General features: G+C 47.8%; 1 protein-coding gene across 6 annotated transcripts in view; it reads left to right on the forward strand.

Moving 5' to 3' along the window:
• The first annotated feature begins 17,062 nt into the window (after positions 1 to 17,062).
• The window catches only part of LOC132821789 (lysyl oxidase homolog 3B-like), a 215,545-nt gene continuing 213,096 nt past the window's right edge, over positions 17,063 to 19,511 (forward strand). For 3 of the 6 annotated variants that reach the window (XM_060834621.1, XM_060834797.1, XM_060834977.1), the window contains exons 1-2: positions 17,063 to 17,126; positions 17,252 to 17,407. The gene's annotated coding sequence lies outside the window, so the exon portion shown is untranslated. Of the gene's footprint in view, positions 17,408 to 19,511 lie in introns of all 6 variants that reach the window. The other 3 variants (XM_060834884.1, XM_060835039.1, XM_060834709.1) reach the window with 2 other exon arrangements.

Consider the following 19,511-nt stretch of genomic DNA (forward strand, 5'->3'; position numbering starts at 1 on the left):
GCTGACTTGAGTCTACACTGTCTGTCTCCTCAGGTATTTTGAAAGTTTCAATGAGATTACCTCTCATTCTTCAAAACTCCCCCCATACAGACCTATTTTCTCCAATCTTTCTCCCTAGGAGAGACCCGCCATCCCAGGAACAGTCTCTTTGTTGCACACCCCCAATAAAGTGTATCTTTGCTGAGGTAAGGAGACCAAAACTGCCCACTGTACTTCAGGTACAAGCCAGGCTGCTGGGCAAGACTTCACTCTTCCCATGTTGGTATTCACTTGTGAAAATTCCCAGCAGTGTTTCCGAGAGCTTCCTGCGCCTGCAGATTAGCCGGGAGTAATTTACCAACAAGGTCACCCAAGGCTCTTGTTGCATCTTCATGTCAGTGATGGCCCCTTCAATCAGCTCCTGTTCTACGCTGTATAAATGATATTGCTTTGTTGAGTTCTGTTTCTTGTGTCCTGAGCACATCATGAAAAGTTTCAACTTTTTGTCTCCTTTTAGCAATGTTTCGGTTCGGTCCTGCCAAGCTGTTTCTTCAGGTAGACTTTGGAATTGCAGTGGTGACCATCAGTGCAAACAGTCATTGTTGTAAGCACAACTCCACGTGCATATTAAGATAATTGCAGCTTTTAGAATATAGAACATAGAACAATACAGCGCAGTACAGGCCCTTCAGCCCTCGATGTTGCACCGATCCAAGCCCACCTAACCTACACTAGCCCACTATCCTCCATATGCCTATCCAATGCCCATTTAAATGCCCATAAAGAGGGAGAGTCCACCACTGCTACTGGCAGGGCATTCCATGAACTCACGATTCGCTGAGTAAAGAATCTACCCCTAACATCTGTCCTATACCTACCACCCCTTAATTTAAAGCTATGCCCCCTTGTAATAGCTGATTCCATACGTGGAAAAAGGTTCTCATTGTCAACCCTATCTAAACCCCTAATCATCTTGTACGCCTCTATCAAGTCACCCCTAAACCTTCTTTTCTCCAATGAAAACAGCCCCAAGTGCCTCAGCCTTTCCTCATACGATCTTCCTACCATACCAGGCAACATCCTGGTAAACCTCCTCTGCACCTGTTCCAGTGCCTCCATATCCTTCCCATAGTATGGCGACCAAAACTGCACACAATACTCCAGATGCGGCCACACCAGAGTCTTATACAACTGCAACATGACCTCAGGACTCCGGAACTCAATTCCTCTACCAATAAAGCCCAGTACGCCATATGCCTTCTTCACAGCACTATTTACCTGGGTGGCAACTTTCAGAGATCTGTGTACATGGACACCAAGATCCCTCTGCTCATCCACACTACCAAGTATCTGACCATTAGCCCAGTACTCCATCTTCTTGTTACTCTTACCAAAGTGAATCACTTCACACTTACCTACATTGAACTCCATTTTCCACCTTTCTGCCCAGCTCTGCAGCTTATCTATATCCCGCTGTAACCTGCCACATCCTTCTTCACTGTCAACAACTCCACCGACTTTCGTATCATCCGCAAACTTGCTCACCCAACCTTCTAGCCCCTCCTCCAGGTCCTTTATAAAAATGACACAGCAATGGTCCCAAAACAGATCCTTGCGGAACACCACTAGTAACTGCACTCCAAGATGAACCTTTACCATCAACTACTACCCTCTGTCTTCTTACAGCCAGCCAATTCCTAATCCAAACCTCCACCTCACCCTCAATGCCATACCGCCGTATTTTTTGCATTAGCCTACCATGGGGAACCTTATCAAACGCCTTACTGAAATCCATATACACCACATCTACCACTTTACCCTCGTCCACCTCCTTGGTCACCTTCTCAAAGAACTCAATAAGGTTTGTGAGGCACGACCTGCCCTTCACAAAACCATGCTGACTATCCTTGATCATATTATTCCTATTCAGATGTTCATAAACTCTATCCCTTACAATTCTCTCTAAGACTTTGCCCACAACAGAAGTGAGACTCACTGGCCTATAGTTACTAGGGTTATCCCTACTCCCCTTCCTGAACAAGGGAACCACATTTGCTATCCTCCAGTCTTCTCGCACTATTCCTGTAGACAATGAGGACATAAAAATCAAGGCCAATGGCTCTGCAATCTCCTCCCTTGCTTCCCAGAGAATCCTAGGATGAATGCCATCAGACCCAGGGGGCTTATCTATTTTCACCCTTTCCAGAATTTCCAACACCTCTTCCCTACATACCTCAAAGCCATCCATTCTAATTAATTGTGACTCAATTTTCACAACAGCAACAATGCCCTGTTCCTGAGTGAATACTGAAGAAAAGTATTCATTCAGTGTCTCCCCAATCTCTTTAGCCTCCACACGCAACTTCCCACTACTATCCTTGACTAGACCGATACCTACCCTAGTCATCCTTTTATTCCTGACATACCTATAGAAAGCCTTTGGGTTTTCCCTAATCCTACCAACCAAGGACTTTTCATGTCCCCTCCTTGCTGCTCTTAGCTCTCTCTTTAGATCCTTCCTGGCTACCTTATAACTCTCAATCACCCCAACTGAACCTTCACGCCTCATCTTTACATAGGCCGCTCTCTTCCCTTTCACAAGGGATTCCAATTCCCTATTAAACCACGGCTCCCTCACACGACCCTTTCCTCCCTGTCTGACAGTTACATACTTATCAAGGATACTCAATGGTTGCTCCTTGAACAAGCTCCACATATCGATTGTGCCCTTCCCTTAAACAGGAAATTCGACGTTTCGGGCCAGAGCCCTTCATCAGGAATCATCAGGCTCTGGCCCGAAACGTCGAATTTCCTGTTCCTTGGATGCTGCCTGACCTGCTGTGCTTTAACCAGCAACACATTTTCAGCTCTGATCTCCAGCATCTGCAGACCTCACTTTTTACCCTTCCCTTGAAGCCTACTTTTCCAATCCACACATCCTAAGTCATGCCTCACCGCATCATAATTTCCCTGCCCCCAGCTATAACTCTTGCCCTGTAGTGCACACTTATCCCTCTCCATCACTAGAGTAAAAGTCACCGAATTGTGGTCACTGTCCCCAAAGTGCTCACCTACCTCCAATTCTAACACCTGGCCTGGTTCGTTACCCAGAACCAAATCCAGTATGGCCTCACCTCTTGTTGGCCTGTCTACATATTGTGTCAGGAAACCCTCCTGCACACATTGGACAAACACCGACCCATCTAACATACTCGAGCTATAGCTTTCCCAGTCAATATCTGGAAAGTTAAAGTCCCCCATAACAACCACCCTATTACTTTCACTCTTCTCCTGAATCATCCTCGCAATCCTTTCTTCTACGTCTCTAGGACTATTGGGAGGCCTGTAGAAAACTCCTAACATGGTGACCTCACCTTTCCTATTTCTAACCTCAGCCCAAACTACCTCAGATGGCGAGTCTTCATCCATCGTCCTTTCCACCGCTGTAATACTATCTTTGACAAGCAATGACACACCTCCCCCTCTTTTACCCCCACCTCTGACCCTACTAAAACATTTAAACCCTGGAACCTGCAACAGCCAATCCTGTCCCTGTTCTACCCACGTCTCTGTAATGGCCACAACATCGAACACCCAGGTACCAACCCACGCTGCAAGTTCACCTACCTTATTTTGTATATTTCTCGCATTGAAGTATACACACTTCAAGCCACCTTCCTGTTTACAGGCACCCTCCTTCGAGATTGATGCCTTGTTCCTAACCTCCCTACACTCCAGGTCCTGCACCCTAAAGCTATAGTCTAGGTTCCCATGCCCCTGCAGAGTTAGTTTAAACCCTCCCAAAGAGCACTAGCAAACCTCCCCCCAAGGATACTGGTGCCCCTCATGTTCAGGTGTAGACCATCCTGTTTATAGAGGTCCCACCTTCCCCAGAAAGAACCCCAGTTGTCCAGAAACCGGAATCCCTCCCTCCTGCACCATCCCTGTAGCCGCGCATTTAACTGCTCTCTCTCCCTATTCCTCGACTCTCTATCACATGGCACGGGTAACAAACCAGAGACAACAACTCTGTTGTTCTAACTCTGAGCTTCCAACCTAGCTCCCTGAAAGCCTGCCTAACATCCTCATCCCTCTTCCTACCTATGTCGTTGGTGCCAACGTGGACCACGACATGGGGCTGCTCCCCCTCCCCCTTAAGGACCCGGAAAACACGATCAGAGGCATCACGTACCCTTGCACCTGGGAGGCAACATACCAAACGTGAATCTCTCTCGCCCCCACAAAACCGCCTATCTGTGCCCCGAACTATCGAGTCCCCAATAACTATCGCTCTGTTCTTCTCCTCCCTTCCCTTCTGAGCAATGGGGACAGGCTCCGTGCCAGAGGCCTGAACCCCATAGCTTACCCCTGGTAAGTCATCCCTCCCACAAGTATCCAAAACGGTATACTTGTTATTGAGGGGAACGGCCGCAGGGGGTCCCTGCACTGGCTGCTTCCTCCCAGACCCCCTCACTGTCACCCATCTGTCTCCTGCGCGCCTTTATACAAAAAACCGACCCAGGTAAGCTTGCGTTACACCAGCTTCCTGGTCCATTCCACACTTTAAAAAAAATACTTTTAAATTTAAACTGTTAAACAAACGTAACCGCGTCTACAAACAGACGCCGCCAAACAGCCGCCGCCAAACAGCCCTCACCTGCTCCGCCCAGAGAGTGAGGCGAAACTTTTGCACTCTGCAAGCACAGGACAAGAGGACAGTTATATCCCTTCTATGCAATGGAGCATTAAGATTTTATATATTAAAGTATAAATACATCTTGGTGTCCAAACGTTCTGTTTGGTGCAGCATTGCGTAAGTTTGAACTATATAATAAAATGATCCATGTCGGAACTGTATGTGGCCTGGAGGGAACTCGGATGGATCTTATTCCCTGGGGAAGTTAGTGATGTAGTGAAATTCCAGAGAGACAAACAACATCTGTTCACAGAGAAACAAAGTTAACTTTTCGAGTCTAAAATGACTTGCTGTAATGCAGGAGTCAACGTTAACTCTGTTTCTGCACAGATACTGCCAGTCTCAATGAGGTTTGTTTCCATTTCAGGCCTCCAGCATTCGTTTATAATTTGAGCTTTTATTTGAGGTATAGACTCCTTTCTAAATGGGGAAAGGCTTCGGAAATCTTGAAGCACAAAGGGACATGAGAGCGCTGGTTTGGGATTCAGGAGGTGAAGTCCCTCCTGATGCTGCCTGCCTTGCTGTGTTCCCCCAGCCTCCTGCCTGTCCCTCCTGATGCTGCCTGCCTTGCTGTGTTCCCCCAGCCTCCTGCCTGTCCCTCCTGATGCTGTCTGCCTTGCTGTGTTCCCCCAGCCTCCTGCCTGTCCCTCCTGATGCTGCCTGCCTTGCTGTGTTCCCCCAGCCTCCTGCCTGTCCCTCCTGATGCTGTCTGCCTTGCTGTGTTCCCCCAGCCTCCTGCCTGTCCCTCCTGATACTGCCTGCCTTGCTGTGTTCCCCCAGCCTCCTGCCTGTCCCTCCTGATGCTGCCTGCCTTGCTGTGTTACCCCAGCCTCCTGCCTGTCCCTCCTGATGCTGTCTGCCTTGCTGTGTTCCCCCAGCCTCCTGCCTGTCCCTCCTGATGCTGCCTGCCTTGCTGTGTTCCCCCAGCCTCCTGCCTGTCCCTCCTGATGCTGTCTGCCTTGCTGTGTTCCCCCAGCCTCCTGCCTGTCCCTCCTGATACTGCCTGCCTTGCTGTGTTCCCCCAGCCTCCTGCCTGTCCCTCCAGATGCTGCCTGCCTTGCTGTGTTCTCCCAGCCTCCTGCCTGTCCCTCCTGGTGCTGCCTGCCTTGCTGTGTTCCCCCAGCCTCCTGCCTGTCCCTCCTGGTGGTGCCTGCCTTGCTGTGTTCCCCCAGCCTCCTGCCTGTCCCTCCTGATGCTGCCTGCCTTGCTGTGTTCCCCCAGCCTCCTGCCTGTCCCTCCTGATGCTGCCTGCCTTGCTGTGTTCCCCCAGCCTCCTGCCTGTCCCTCCTGGTGCTGCCTGCCTTGCTGTGTTCCCCCAGCCTCCTGCCTGTCCCTCCTGGTGCTGCCTGCCTTGCTGTGTTCCCCCAGCCTCCTGCCTGTCCCTCCTGGTGGTGCCTGCCTTGCTGTGTTCCCCCAGCCTCCTGCCTGTCTATGCAGGTTCAGTTGGCAGTTAGGAAGAGAAAGGCAATGTTAACATTTACTTCAAGGGGGCTGGAATGTGCGAGTGGACGTGTATTGCTGAGGTTGTGTTAGGCTTCGGTCAGACCTGGATTTGGAATATTGTTATCAGTTTTAGGCTCCGAATCCAAGGAAAGATGTGCTAGCACTGGAGGGAGTCCGAAGGAGAGTCACAAGAGAGATCCCGGAGATTAAGGGCTTGTCATTTGAGGAATCTGGGTCAGTTCTCAGAGTTTAGAAGGAATGGCAGGGATCGTTTGGAGTTGGGGGGAGGGGGAAATGGTGAGTGTCAGAGCCTGAGAGACCTGGGTAGAGTGAATGTGGAGAAGCTGTTCCCACTAGGATAGCTTTGGAGTGAAGGGACAACCCTTTCGAACTGAGATGAGGAAGAATGTTTTCAGCCAGAGGGTGGTGACTCATTGCTGCAGAGGGGTGTGGGGGCCAGGTCAGTGTGTGTATTTAAGACAGAGGTAGGTAGGGTCCTGATTAGAGGCTAAAAGAATGGGGTTGAAAAACATACCAGCCATGATTAAGTGGTGGGGCAGGCTCATGGAACTTAGAGCTGTACAGCAAGTGTTACAACACGGCGTACACCCACACACACACACTCACACACTCATCCACACACACCCACACACACATCCACACCCACACACACACACCCACACCCACACCCACCCACACACACACACCCACCCACGTACCTCCACACACACCCACACCCACACAGCTCACCTCACGCAGTAATTTGTTGAATTTCAACATGCAAAGAACTATCCCAGAGGTCACTATTAAAGAATAGAATTGTTAATTTTTATTTTAAAAACTAAAAGAGAACTTTAGGCTGCTATTTACAACTCCTTTCCCTTAAACCTTTCTTTTACCTCCCACTCTACAATGCTGGTCCAAATTTTTAAAAATTAAGATTTTTAAAAACTCACAGTTCACAACCAGTCAGCTTTGTCGATTCTCCTTTGTAGATTTTCCTCTGTAGATTTTTCTCTAGATCAGCCTTGATGTTCTGCTCCACAAATTTCTTATGAACAGGCATCTTTCAGAGAGCCCTTCGGCTAGCAATCTATACTTGTTGGTGTTCTTGGCAGTACTCCCACTGACTGTTCAAAATATCCAGTTTTATACCTCAAAACATTGGATCATTTCATTGGTTTGATGTTGTCAAATTACTAAATACAAATTTGATTGGATTTTGGCATAATTTAAAATTGACCAAATTTGAATTTGTTTTTGTATCATGGCAACTCAACTGCATCGTTGGTTTCAAAGTCAAATATTACATTTTAAATTCTTTCACCACACTCTGTGCCTCTCTAAGTCCTTGCCAGCTTCTCGTCTCACTCAAAAGATAAAGTACACACCTTCATAGCAAAAATACAGGCCCTTCAGCCCTTGATATTTTATCCCACTTTAAGATCAGACTAACTTATATACCCTTCCATGTGCCTCTCCAAGAGTCGCTTCAATGTCCCTAATGTCAGTGTATTCCACTACCTCTGACATCTCCCTAAACCTTCCTCCAATCACCTTAAAATTATGCCCCTTCTGATACACATTTCCACCCTGGGAAAAAGTCTCTGGCTATCCACTCTATCTATGCCTCTCGGCATCTTGTACCCCTTTATCAGGTCTCCTCTCATCCTTCTTTGCTCCAAAGAGGAAAAGCTCTAGTTCCCTCAACCTTTCTTCATAAGACATGCCCTCCAGTCCAGGCAGCATCCTGGTAAATGTCTTCTGCACCCTCTCTAAAACTTACTCATCTTTCCTATAATGTGGTCTAACCAGAGCTCTGTAGAGCTGCAGCATATCCTCATGGCTATTACACTCAATCCCCCTGCTAATGAAAACCAACACACCATATCCTTCTTCACATCCCTATCAACTTGGGTGGCAACTTTGAGGGATCTATGGACATGGACCCCACGATCCCTCTGTTCCTCCACATTGCCACCAATCCTACCATTAATCCAGTATTCTGTATTCAAATTTGATCTTCCAAAATGAATCACTTCAGACTTTTCCAGGTTGAACTTCCATCTGCCACTCAGCCCAGACTTGATGGGCCGATTGGCCTAATTCTGCCCCAAAATGCCTGGATCTTATGGCGGGCAAATCCAGGAACTTCCATTTAATGTCCTGTGGGCAAGGATTTGGATCCCGTAATGGTGGCAGGTGGAATTTCAATTCACCTGGTAACTTGGGAGTTGAAAGCTCGTCTCATGAAGAGGAAACAATCGTGGCTTGTTCCCATGCTCACTAACGTTCTATCGAAGAAGCAAATCTGCTGAACTCCTGCATAACCTCGTCAACACAGTGATGAATTGTTACCTGCCCTCTAAGCTGGTCTGGACAGCCCTCCTTTGGGACGTGGGCTGTGTTTGAATGAATGCTGAGGTGGTGGTGATGAGTTGCTGCAGCCAGCCTGGTGAGATTGGAGATGGTTCCAGGACGTTGCTGTTGTGGTGTCTTCCTCCACCACCAGACTATCCTCTCACCCCTCACCACCCACCCTACTGCCCCCAGGAATCTCCACACTTGTAATTAGTTTTGAGATGCCATGTGTGTGCCTCCTGCACAGTAAACAGAGTGTCAGTATTGAGGTCATATTTTGACAAGGGCATACACAGTGATACTGGGACCAGGGGTCCCACAAGACGCTTGCTTTCCAAAGATACTGACCCATGAGAGTTTTGATTCCTGATAAAGGGCTTTTGCCCAAAACGTCAGTTCTGCTCCTCGGATGCTGCCTGACCTGTTGAGCTTTTCCAGCACCACACTCTCAATTCTAATCTCCAGCATCTTCAGTCCTCACATTCACCGTGTGGGTTTTGTTCTGCTGTTCTCCCTGTCCTCTACATGAGAAAAGGATTCACATTTTTGGATCATTGGAATCTCTTTTGGGGTAGAAGTGACCTGTACAAGGATGGACGGATTGCACCTAAATTGGAAGGGGACTAATACACTGGCAGGGAAATTTGCTAGAACTGCTCAGGAGGATTTAAACTAATAAGGTGATGGGGGGTGGGACCCAGGGAGATAGTGAGGAAAGAGATCAATCTGAGATGGGGACAGTTGAGAACAGAAGCAAGTCAAACAGTCAGGGCAGGCAGGGACAAGGCAGAGAACAAGGTAGGACTAATAAATTAAACTGCATTTATTTCAATGCAAGGGGCCTAACAGGGAAGGCAGATGAACTCAGGGCATGGTTAGGAACATGGGACTGGGATATCATAGCAATTACAGAAACATGGCTCAGGGATGGACAGGACTGGCAGCTTAATGTTCCAGGATACAAATACTACAGAAAGGACAGAAAAGGAGGCAAGAGAGGAGGGGGAGTGGTGTTTTTGGTAAGGGATAGCATTACAGCTGTACTGAGGGAGGATATTCCTGGGAATGCATCCAGGGAAATTATTTGGGTGGAACTGAGAAATAAGAAAGGGATGGAAATTGAGAAACAAATTTGTAAGATCTCAGCTATCTGTATGAATAATAGGGTGGTTATGGTAGGGGATTTTAACTTTCCAAACATAGGAAGTTAAGGGTTTAGATGGAGAGGAATTTAATTGTGTGCAAGAAAATGTTCTGATTCAGTATGTGGATGTACCTACTAGAGAAGATCAGAGTGGCTCAGTGGTTCACACTGCAGCCTCACAGCACCAGTGTCCCAAGTTTGATTCCAGCCTTCGGCAACTGTCTGTGTGGAGTTTAGAACATTGAACAGTACAGCGCAGAACAGGCCCTCAATGTTGCACCGACCTGTGAACTATTCTCAGCTCGTCCCCCTACACTATCCCAAAATCATCCATGTGCTTATCTAAGGATTGTTTGAATCTCCCTAATGTGGCTGAGTTACCTACATTAGCAGGTAGGGCATTCCACACCCTTACCACTCTCTGTGTAAAGAACCTGCCTCTGACATCTATCTTAAATCTATCACCCCTTAATTTGTAGTTATGCCCCCTCGTACAAGCTGACATCATCACCCTAGGAAAAAGACTCTCACTGTCTACCCTATCTAATCCTCTGATCATCTTGTATGTTTCTATTAAGTCCCCTCTTAGCCTCCTTCTTTCCAATGAGAACAGACCCAAGTCTCTCAGCCTTTCCTCATAAGACCTTCCCTCCAGACCAGGCAACATCCTGGTAAATTTGGACCTTTTCCAATGCTTCCACATCCTTCCTGAAATATGGGGACCAGAACTGTACACAATATTCTAAGTATGGCCGCACCAGCGTTTTGTATAGTTGCAGCATGATATTGCAGATCCGGAACTCAATCCCTTTACCAATAAAACCTAACACACTGTGTGTCTTCTTAACAGCACTATCCACCTGGGTGGCAACTTTCAGGGATCTATGTACATGGACTCCAAGATCCCTCTGCACATCCCCACTACCAAGAATCTTTCCATTGACCCAGTATTCTGCCTTCCTGTTATTCTTCCCAAAGTGCATCACCTCACATTTAGCTGCATTGAACTCCATTTGCCACCTCTCAGCCCAATTCTGCAGTTATCCAAGTCCGCCTGCAACCTGTAACATTCTTCCAAACTGCCCACTATTCCACTTGCACATTCTCCCCATGTCTGTGTGGGTTTCCTCCGGGCGCTCCGGTTTCCTTCCACAGTCCAAAGATATGCAGGTCAGGTGGATTGTCCATTGCTAAATTGCCCATAGTGTTAGCTGCATTAGTCAGAGGGAAATGAGTCTGAATGGGTTACTCTTCGGAGGGTTGGTGTGGACTAGTTGGGCCGAAGGGCCTGTTTCCACACTGTAGGGAATCTAAAATAAAACTTGACCTACTCTTGGGAAATAAGGCAGGGCAGGTGACTGAGGTGTCAGTGGGGGAGCACTTTGGGGCCAGCGACCATAATTCTATTAGATTTAAAATAGTGATGGAAAAGGATAGACCAGATCTAAAAGTTGAAGTTCTAAATTGGAGAAAGGTCAATTTTGACGGTATTAGGCAAGAACTTTCAAAAGCTGATCGGGGGCAGATGTTCGCAGGTAAAGGGACGGCTGGAAAATGGGAAGCCTTCAGAAATGAATGCGAGTCCAGAGAAAGTATATTCCTGTCAGGGTGAAAGGAAAGGCTGGTAGGTGTAGGGAATGCTGGATGACTAAAGAAATTGAGGGTTTGGTTAAGGAAGGAAGCATATGTCGGGTATAGACAGGATAGATCGAGTGAATCCTTAGAAGAATATAAAGAAAGTAGGAGTATACTTAAGAGGGAAATCAGGAGGGCAAAAAGGGGATATCAGACCATAAGACATAGGAGTGGAAATAAGGCCATTCAGCCCATCGAGTCCACTCCGCCATTCAATCATGGCTGATGGGCGTTTCAACTCCACTTAATTGAATTTTCCTCGTAGCTCTTAATTCCTTGTGACATCAAGAATTTATCAATCTCTGCCTTGAAGATATTTAGCATCCCGGCCTCCACTGCACTCTGCGGCAATGAATTCCACAGGCCCACCACTCTCTGGCTGAAGAAATGTCTCTGCATTTCTGTTCTGAATTGACCCCCTCTAATTCTAAGGCTGTGACCACGGGTCCTAGTCTCCTCGCCTAACAGAGACAATTTCCTAGCGTCCACCCTTTCCAAGCCATGTATTATCTTGTACGTTTCTATTAGATCTCCCATGAGATAGCTTTGACAATTAAGGAGAATCCAAAGAGAATCCAAATACATCAAGGACAAAGGGGTAACTAGGGAGAGAATAGGGCCCCTCAAAGATCAGCAAGGCGGCCTTTGTGTGGAGCCACAGAAAATGGGGGAGATACTAAATGAATATTTTGAATCAGTATTTACTGTGGAAAAGGATATGGAAGATATAGACTGTAGGGAAATAGATGGAGACAGCTTGCAAAATGTCCAGATTACAGAGGAGGAAGTGCTGGATGTCTTGAAACGCATAAAAGTGGATAAATCCCCAGGACCCGAGAACTCTGTGGGAAGCTAGAGAAGTGATTGCTGGGCCTCTTGCTGAGATATTTGTATCATCGATAGTCACAGGTGAGGTGCCGGAAGACTGGAGGTTGGCTAATGTGGTGCCACTGTTTAAGAAGGGTGGTAAGGACAAGCCAGGGAACTATAGACCGGTGAGCCTGACCTCGGTGGTGGGCAAGTTATTGGAGGGAATCCTGAGGGACAGGATGTACATGTATTTGGAAAGGCAAGGACTGATTAGGGATAGTCAACATGGCTTTGTGCGTGGGAAATCATGTCTCACAAACTTGATTGAGGTTTTTGAAGAAGTAACAAAGAAGATTGATGAGGGCAGAGCAGTAGATTGTGATCTATATGGACTTCAGTAAGGCGTTCAACATGGGAGACTGATAAGCAAGGTTAGATCTCATGGAATACAGGGAGAACTAGCCATTTGGATACAGAACTGGCTCAAAGTTAGAAGACAGAGGGTGGTGGTGGAGGGTTGTTTTTCAGACTGGAGGCCTGTGACCACTGGAGTGCCACAAGGATTGGTGCTGGGTCCACTACTTTTCATCATTTATATACATGATTTGGATGTGAACATAAGAGGTATGATGACACCAAAATTGGAAGTATATTACCTCAGATTACAACAGGATCTGGACCAGATGGGCCAATGGGCTGAGAAGTGGCAGATGGAGTTTAATTCAGATAAAGGTGAGGTGCTGCATTTTAGGAAAGCAAATCTTAGCAGGACTTATACACTTAATGGTAAGGTCCTAGGGAGTGGTGCTGAACAAAGAGACCCTGGATTGCAGGTTCATAGCTCCTTGAAAGTGGAGTCGCAGATAGATAGGAGAGTGAAGAAGGCGTTTGGTATGTTTTCCTTTATTGGTCAGAGTATTGAGTACAGGAGTTGGGAGGTCATGTTGCAGCTGTCCAGGACATTGGTTAGGCCACTGTTGGAATATTTCGTGCAATTCTGGTCTCCTTCCTACAGGAGGGATGTTGTGAAACTTGAAAAGATTTACAAGGATGTTGCCAGGGTTGGAGGATTTGAGCTATGGGGAGAGGCTGAACAGTCTGGGGCTATTTTCCCTGGAGCATCGGAGGCTGAGGGGTGACCTTATAGAGGTTTACAAAATTATGAGGGGCATGGATAGGATAAATAGACAAAGTCTTTTCCCTGGGGTTGGGGTGTCCAGAACTAGCGGGCATAGGTTTAGGGTGAGAGGGGAAAGATATAAAAGAGACCTAAGGGACAAATTTTTCACGCAGAGGTGGCGCGTGTATGGAATGAGCTGCCAGAGGATGTGGTGGAGGCTGGTACAATTGCAACATTTAAAAGGCATCTGGATGGGTATATGAATAGGAAGGGTTTGGAGGGATATGGGCTGGGTGCTGGCAGGTGGGACTAGATTGGGTTGGGATATCTGGTCAGCATGGACAGGTTGGACCGAAGGCTCTGTTTCCATGCTGTACATCTCTATGACTCTATTTCCCATCCTCTGGATGTCCCTGAGTGCCGCATGTGAAGCGCACATTAGGAATGTCATGTCAACAGCAACCTCTTACAGTTCCACTCTGAGTCACTGACCATTCTCAGTTAGAAATTTATCGCTGTTCCTTCCCTGTCACTGGGTCAGAATCCTGGAATTCCCTCCCTCAGGGCATTGTGAGTCCATCCACAGCACATGGACTGTGGTGATTCAAGAAGGCAGCTCACCCCCACCTTCTCAAGGGGCAACTAGGGACGGACAATAAATGCTGGGCCCAGCCAGTGACACCCACATTCTGTGAATCACTTCAGAAAGTGGAACATAATCCCTGCTCTGCTGTCACTGGTAGCCATGGTGTGTGTAAAGTATCATCAGGTGAACAATAAGTGAAGGGGATGGTCTTCCATTCAAGTAACATGAGGCAGAGAGATAATTACAAAGAAATAAAACTCAGGTGGTGATGGAGACAAACCAAACGACTGGAATAACGTGATTGATAGGTAAAAGGGTAGCTTGCTGAGGGTCTAACCCAAGTGATAACTAATCCAAAACTATGCAAACTAATCAAAGTAGAGAGACCATAACAATTTATCAAGGTGATAGTGTTGGTTCCTCAGAAGACCGACACAGGGTATGACTGATAGAGTACCCTTTGTCTTCCAGTACTTCTCTGGAGTGGAGAGACTATACCATGTTCTTCGCAGCCTTCAACATGTCATCGATGACAATGAGCATCTTGCCAAGATCATCCCTTTGCCTCACTTCTCGCCTTCAAACATCCGTCAAACCTTAAACCGACCATCATTCACAGCAAACTACCCAGCCTTCAGGACAACACCATACAACTCTGCCAAGGCAACCTCTGCAAGACACGTCAGATCATCGACATAGATACTACCATCACATGTGGAAATGCCATTCACCAAGCACACAGCAGAAAATCATGTGACTTGGCTAAGGTTGCCTATCTTATTTGCTGCAGGCAAGGATGCCCCAAGGCATGATGTATTGTCGAGACCATGCAGACGCTACAACAACGGATAAACAGACACTGGGCAACAGTCACCAGACAGGGATATTCCCTTCCAGTTGGGGAACACTTCAGCAGTCAAGGTCATTCAGCCTCCACCCTTTGGGTAAACGTCCTCCAAGGCAATCTTCGAGATACACAACGACACAGAGTCGCTGAACAGAAACTGATATCCAAGTTCCGTCCCCCATGAAGACAGCCTCAACTGTGACCTTGGGTTCATGTCGTACTACATGTGACTCCACCACACTGTCCTGTTTTAACACCATCACCTTGATAACTTATGATCTCGCTACTTAATTTGTTTGTACGGTTTTGGATTACTTATTACTTTGGTTAGACTTTCGGCAGGTGACTCTTATACCTATCATGTTATTCCAGTTGTTTAGTTTGTCCCCAGCGCCACCTTATTTTCAATTTTTTTGTAATTATCTCTCGGTCTCATTTCACCAGGTTATAGTTCCTAGCTTGTTATTCAGCTGTTAACACTTTACCCACACTGTCTAACACTCTTGATCATCTGCAGCGACTTATTATTTGACTTGCTATTCATGCCAGTTGTATGATCTTTTGACCTCTCTGCTGATAAATTGTGTCTGTGGGCTCTTCTCTCTCAATTCATCTGATGAAGGGGTTACGCTCAGAAAGTTTGTGATTTCAAATAAAGCTGTTAGACTATAACCTGGTGTCATGTGACTTCTGACCTTGTCCACCCCAGTCCAGCACCTCCACATCCTAACTTTTCACATCTGCGTAATAATGCCACAATTCAGAAGGAGGCCACTCAATCCATACCTGTACTAGCTCATTCAGAGTCCTCTGCTGTTTCCCCACTGTCCTGAAAATGTGCCCTTTCAATGTGGTCATGGAATTGTTACTGTACAGAAGGACGCCATTCAGCCCATCGTGTCTGAACTGTGCCTGTGCCTTTTGGCTTAATGCCTATATTATCTCCCTGTAATCCTGCACGTCATTTCGATTTAAATAATCATCCAATAGGAATGACATCACCACAGGAAATGACATCACCAACCCCAACATATAAATAGAAAGCTGGAATCATCAGCAGTGCTTTGTCCAGAGGCCCACTGAAGATGTTACCCAGTAGGGTGAGGAAATGTCTGGAAGTGAACCTACATCCAGAGCCTCAACCTGAGTTACAAATCTTCTCAAAACTCGTTCGTCATCCAATGCCTCAGTTGAAGCTGCCTCCACCAACATGAGCAGGCCGTGCATTCCAGACCTTAATCCATAGTCCCAGAGAGTTCCTGGACAACACATAACCTTAATTAGGCCCTTTAGAGGAGGCGATGGCTTTAGTGGTATTATCACTGGGCTGTTAATCGAGAGACCCAGGGAATGTTCTGGGGACCCAGGTTCAAATCAAGGCAAATGGTGGAATTTGAATTCAATAAAAATATGGAATTAAGAGTCTAATGATGACCATGAATCCATTGTTAATTGTGATGAAAACCTTTAGGGAAGGAATCTGCCCTCCTTACCTGGTCTGGCCTACACGTGACTCCAGACCCACAGCAATGTGGTTGAATCCTAACTGCCCTCTGGGTAATAAATACTGGCTTGGCCAATGAAGCTCTCATCCTGTGAAGAAATACAAAGAAACCACCAACCTCACAGAGAGATGACCAATGGGGAGTTTAATCTAAGGGTCACAGTCTCAGCTAAGGGGCAAGGCTGAGAAGCTGGGCACTCAGCCAGGGCAACAATTAACATTGTGCTGTTGGTATCACTGCATTACCGTCTAGATCAGAGTGGTGCTGGAAAAGCACAGCAGGTCAGGCAGCATCCGAGGAGCAGGGAAATCCACGTTTCTGGCAAAAGCATTCCTGATGAAGGGCTTTTGCACGAAACGTTAATTCTCCTGCTCCTCGGATGCTGCCTGACCTGCTGTGCTTTTCCAGCACCACTCTGATCTAGACTCTGATCTCCAGCATCTGCAGTACCCACCTCTGCCCATCACTGCATTACAATCCAGCCATCCAGTGAACTGAACTAACTGCCCTCCCACAGACTCTAACAGCTCCCTGTGTGGAAGAGATTTCTCTCCCATCACCCTTGCTTCATTTGCATTTTAAATCGACTCCATCTTGTTGTTTTTTCTTGTGTTGTGAGCAGGAGTGGTTTCTCCCCATCTATTGTATCCAGCCCACTTGTCATCCCCAACCCCCCCACCCCTCCCCCTCCCGCCCCCCTCCCCCCCAGCCTTCTCCATCCCAGAAAAGCCGAATCAAATGCTTCTGTCTGCCCCCATCACTGAAGTCCCTCATCCCTGTTTTTGTAATTGGAAGGGTTCCATCCCTCAAACATGACAGCTCTGTTTAAAAAAACATTTCTCCTCTGACGTTTTTGTCTAGTGATTTTAAACCTGCATCCTCTGGTTCCTGTCTCTGCTGAAACACTTCCCCCGCCTCCTTCATCAGTCCCGTACTCCTTAAACCTCACACTCCCTCCCAGATGAGCCCTCCTCCATCTATTCTGACCCTGATTGTTGGGGTATGGGTTGTTTTTTAAAATCTGAGGTTTAGGGTCCTTTTTAAACGCGCAGTCCCAGCGATATAGAGTCAGGAAAAGCCCAACTCTGCCAGATTTTGAATGATTCCCTCCTCATTCTCCTTCAGGCTCCGAACCGCCCTCCTGTGCTTGCTCTGCCCTGAGTCCTGTCATCAATCAAACTGCACTGAGGGGAAAATTGTGCAAATCCTGAGAGAGAGAGACGAGAGAGAGAGAGAGAGAGAGAGCTCCAGGAGACAGTTTGGAAAAGTTCCTCAAATCAGGTAAAATATTAACACAACTGTATTCTCCACTTCATAAACTTCGGTGCATTAGGGGTAAACTGTTATTTAATGGTTTTCCCTTTTAAGGTGTGTTTTCCTGTTCTCGGGCTGGACTCTCAGCGAGAAGTTTGAATTGCAGTGGATTTTAATCCATGTCTTTCCACAAGGCGTAAAGCAGCACTGTCTGTGTTTCTGAATGTCAGGGCGAGGAACCGGGGCTTTTCACAGAGATTACTTGATGCAACTTCATCGATGTTCAAACAAAGGGCAGCGAGAGATCCCCTTAATGTCTGTCCCGAACAAAGTCTGGTCTTTTAGAGAAGGACAGGGAGAGGGGGGCTAGAGGGGGAGAGAGAGGGAGAAGAGGGGGGAGGCAGGGGGAAAGAGAGGGAGAGAGAGGGGGAGAGGGGAAGAGGGAGGCGGGGGGGGAAAGAGAGAGAAGGAGGGGGGAGAGAGAGGGGGGATGGGGAGAGAGAGGGAGTGGGGGAGAGAGAGAGTTGGGGGGAGGGGAGGGAGAGGGGGAGAGAGAGGAGGGGAAGAGGGAGAGAGGAAGAGGGGGAGAGGGAGTCAGAGGCAGAGGGAGAGGGAGAGGGAGAAGGAGGGGCAGAGGGAGAGGGAGACGGAGGGAGGGAGATGGGGATAGGGGCACAGTGTGAAGGAGGTGGGGGAGAGGGAGATGGAGGGAGGGAGACTGAGGGGGAGAAGGAGATGGGGGGAGAGGGAGAAGGGGGCAGAGATGGAGAGGGAGAGGAAGAGAGAGACAGAGGGGGACGGTGGGAGGGAGGTGGGAGAGAGGGAAAAGGGGCAGAGGGAAATGGAGGGAGAGGGAGATTGAGGGAGAGGGAGACGGAGGGAGAGGGAGAGAAAGCATGACCTGGGGAGGCCGGTGGGGAGAGGGTTATGGGTTGGAGTGGGAGAGAGAGTGAGAGAAGCTGGGGACCCAGGGAGAGTGGGGGGGGGGGGGGGCGGAATCTATTTCCAGGTAAGGGGAGGGTGGGAGGCAGGGTTAAAAAATAGAGAGGGAGATGGATGACCCAGAGAGAGAAGGGGGAATCCAGGGAGGGGTGGGAGGTGTGAGGCTGGAGATAGTTGCAGAAAGAGAGAGAGAGACATGGGGGGGGGAGGGAGAGGCAGTGAAAGAGTCAGGATTGTACTGAGTGGGACAGTCAGAGAAACATGACAGTAAGCCCCAGGGAGCAAATAGCTCAAACTGCATTTCCATAGCACCTTCACTCCCTCAGAAATGGCTCCAAGCATTTTATTTTGGGGCCAACACTTTTGAACTACAGCCAGTGTGACAGGAAATGAGGCAGTGTACTTAGACACAGTTAGGAAGACAGTGGCCTCGTGGTATTACCGCTGGACGGTTAATTCTGGGAACCTGGGTTCAAATCCTGTCACGGCAGACGGTGGAATTTGAATCCAATAAAAACAGTGTAAAATTAAGAGCCTACTGATAACCATGAATCAATTGTCAGAAAAAAACCCATCTGGGTCACTAATGTCCCTCAGGGAAGGAAGCTGCCATCATTACCTGGTCTGGCCTACACGTGACTCCAGACCCACAGCAATGTGGTTGACTCTTAACTGCCCTCTGGGCAATTAGGGATCGTCTTGCCAGCTACACTTACATGTTGACAGTGAATTGGAAAAGCAGCTCCCAGCAGTGTGAGAATGCCCATCTTGACTATTTCCCCAAGATGTTATTTGAGGATAGTGCCGATAACACTGACTCACATATGGATGGGAGTAATCAGGAGGGGAACTTAGAGGGTGGTGTTCCCACGTATCTGCTCCATCATCCTTCGAGATGGAAGTGGTTCATGGGTTTGGAAGGTGCTGTAGAAGGAGCCCTGGTGACTTTTTTGTAGGATCGCAGAACAGGCTTAGGCTGTTCAGCCCCTCAAACCTCAATACCATCGTGGCCAGTCTCATCCCAACTCCTTCTGACCTCAGCTGCCCATCCCTCATGTCCTGTCCAAATGCCTGATTTCACAGTTTGTGATGGCGGGGGGGGGGGGGGGGTTTGAACTCTCTGCCTCTGAGCTGCTGTGTGAAACGTGTTAGTGAGGCCCAGGTACAGGACAGGACTCCCAGTGAGACT

This window comes from Hemiscyllium ocellatum, chromosome 1 (assembly GCF_020745735.1).
Source record: "Hemiscyllium ocellatum isolate sHemOce1 chromosome 1, sHemOce1.pat.X.cur, whole genome shotgun sequence".
NCBI lineage: Eukaryota > Metazoa > Chordata > Chondrichthyes > Orectolobiformes > Hemiscylliidae > Hemiscyllium > Hemiscyllium ocellatum.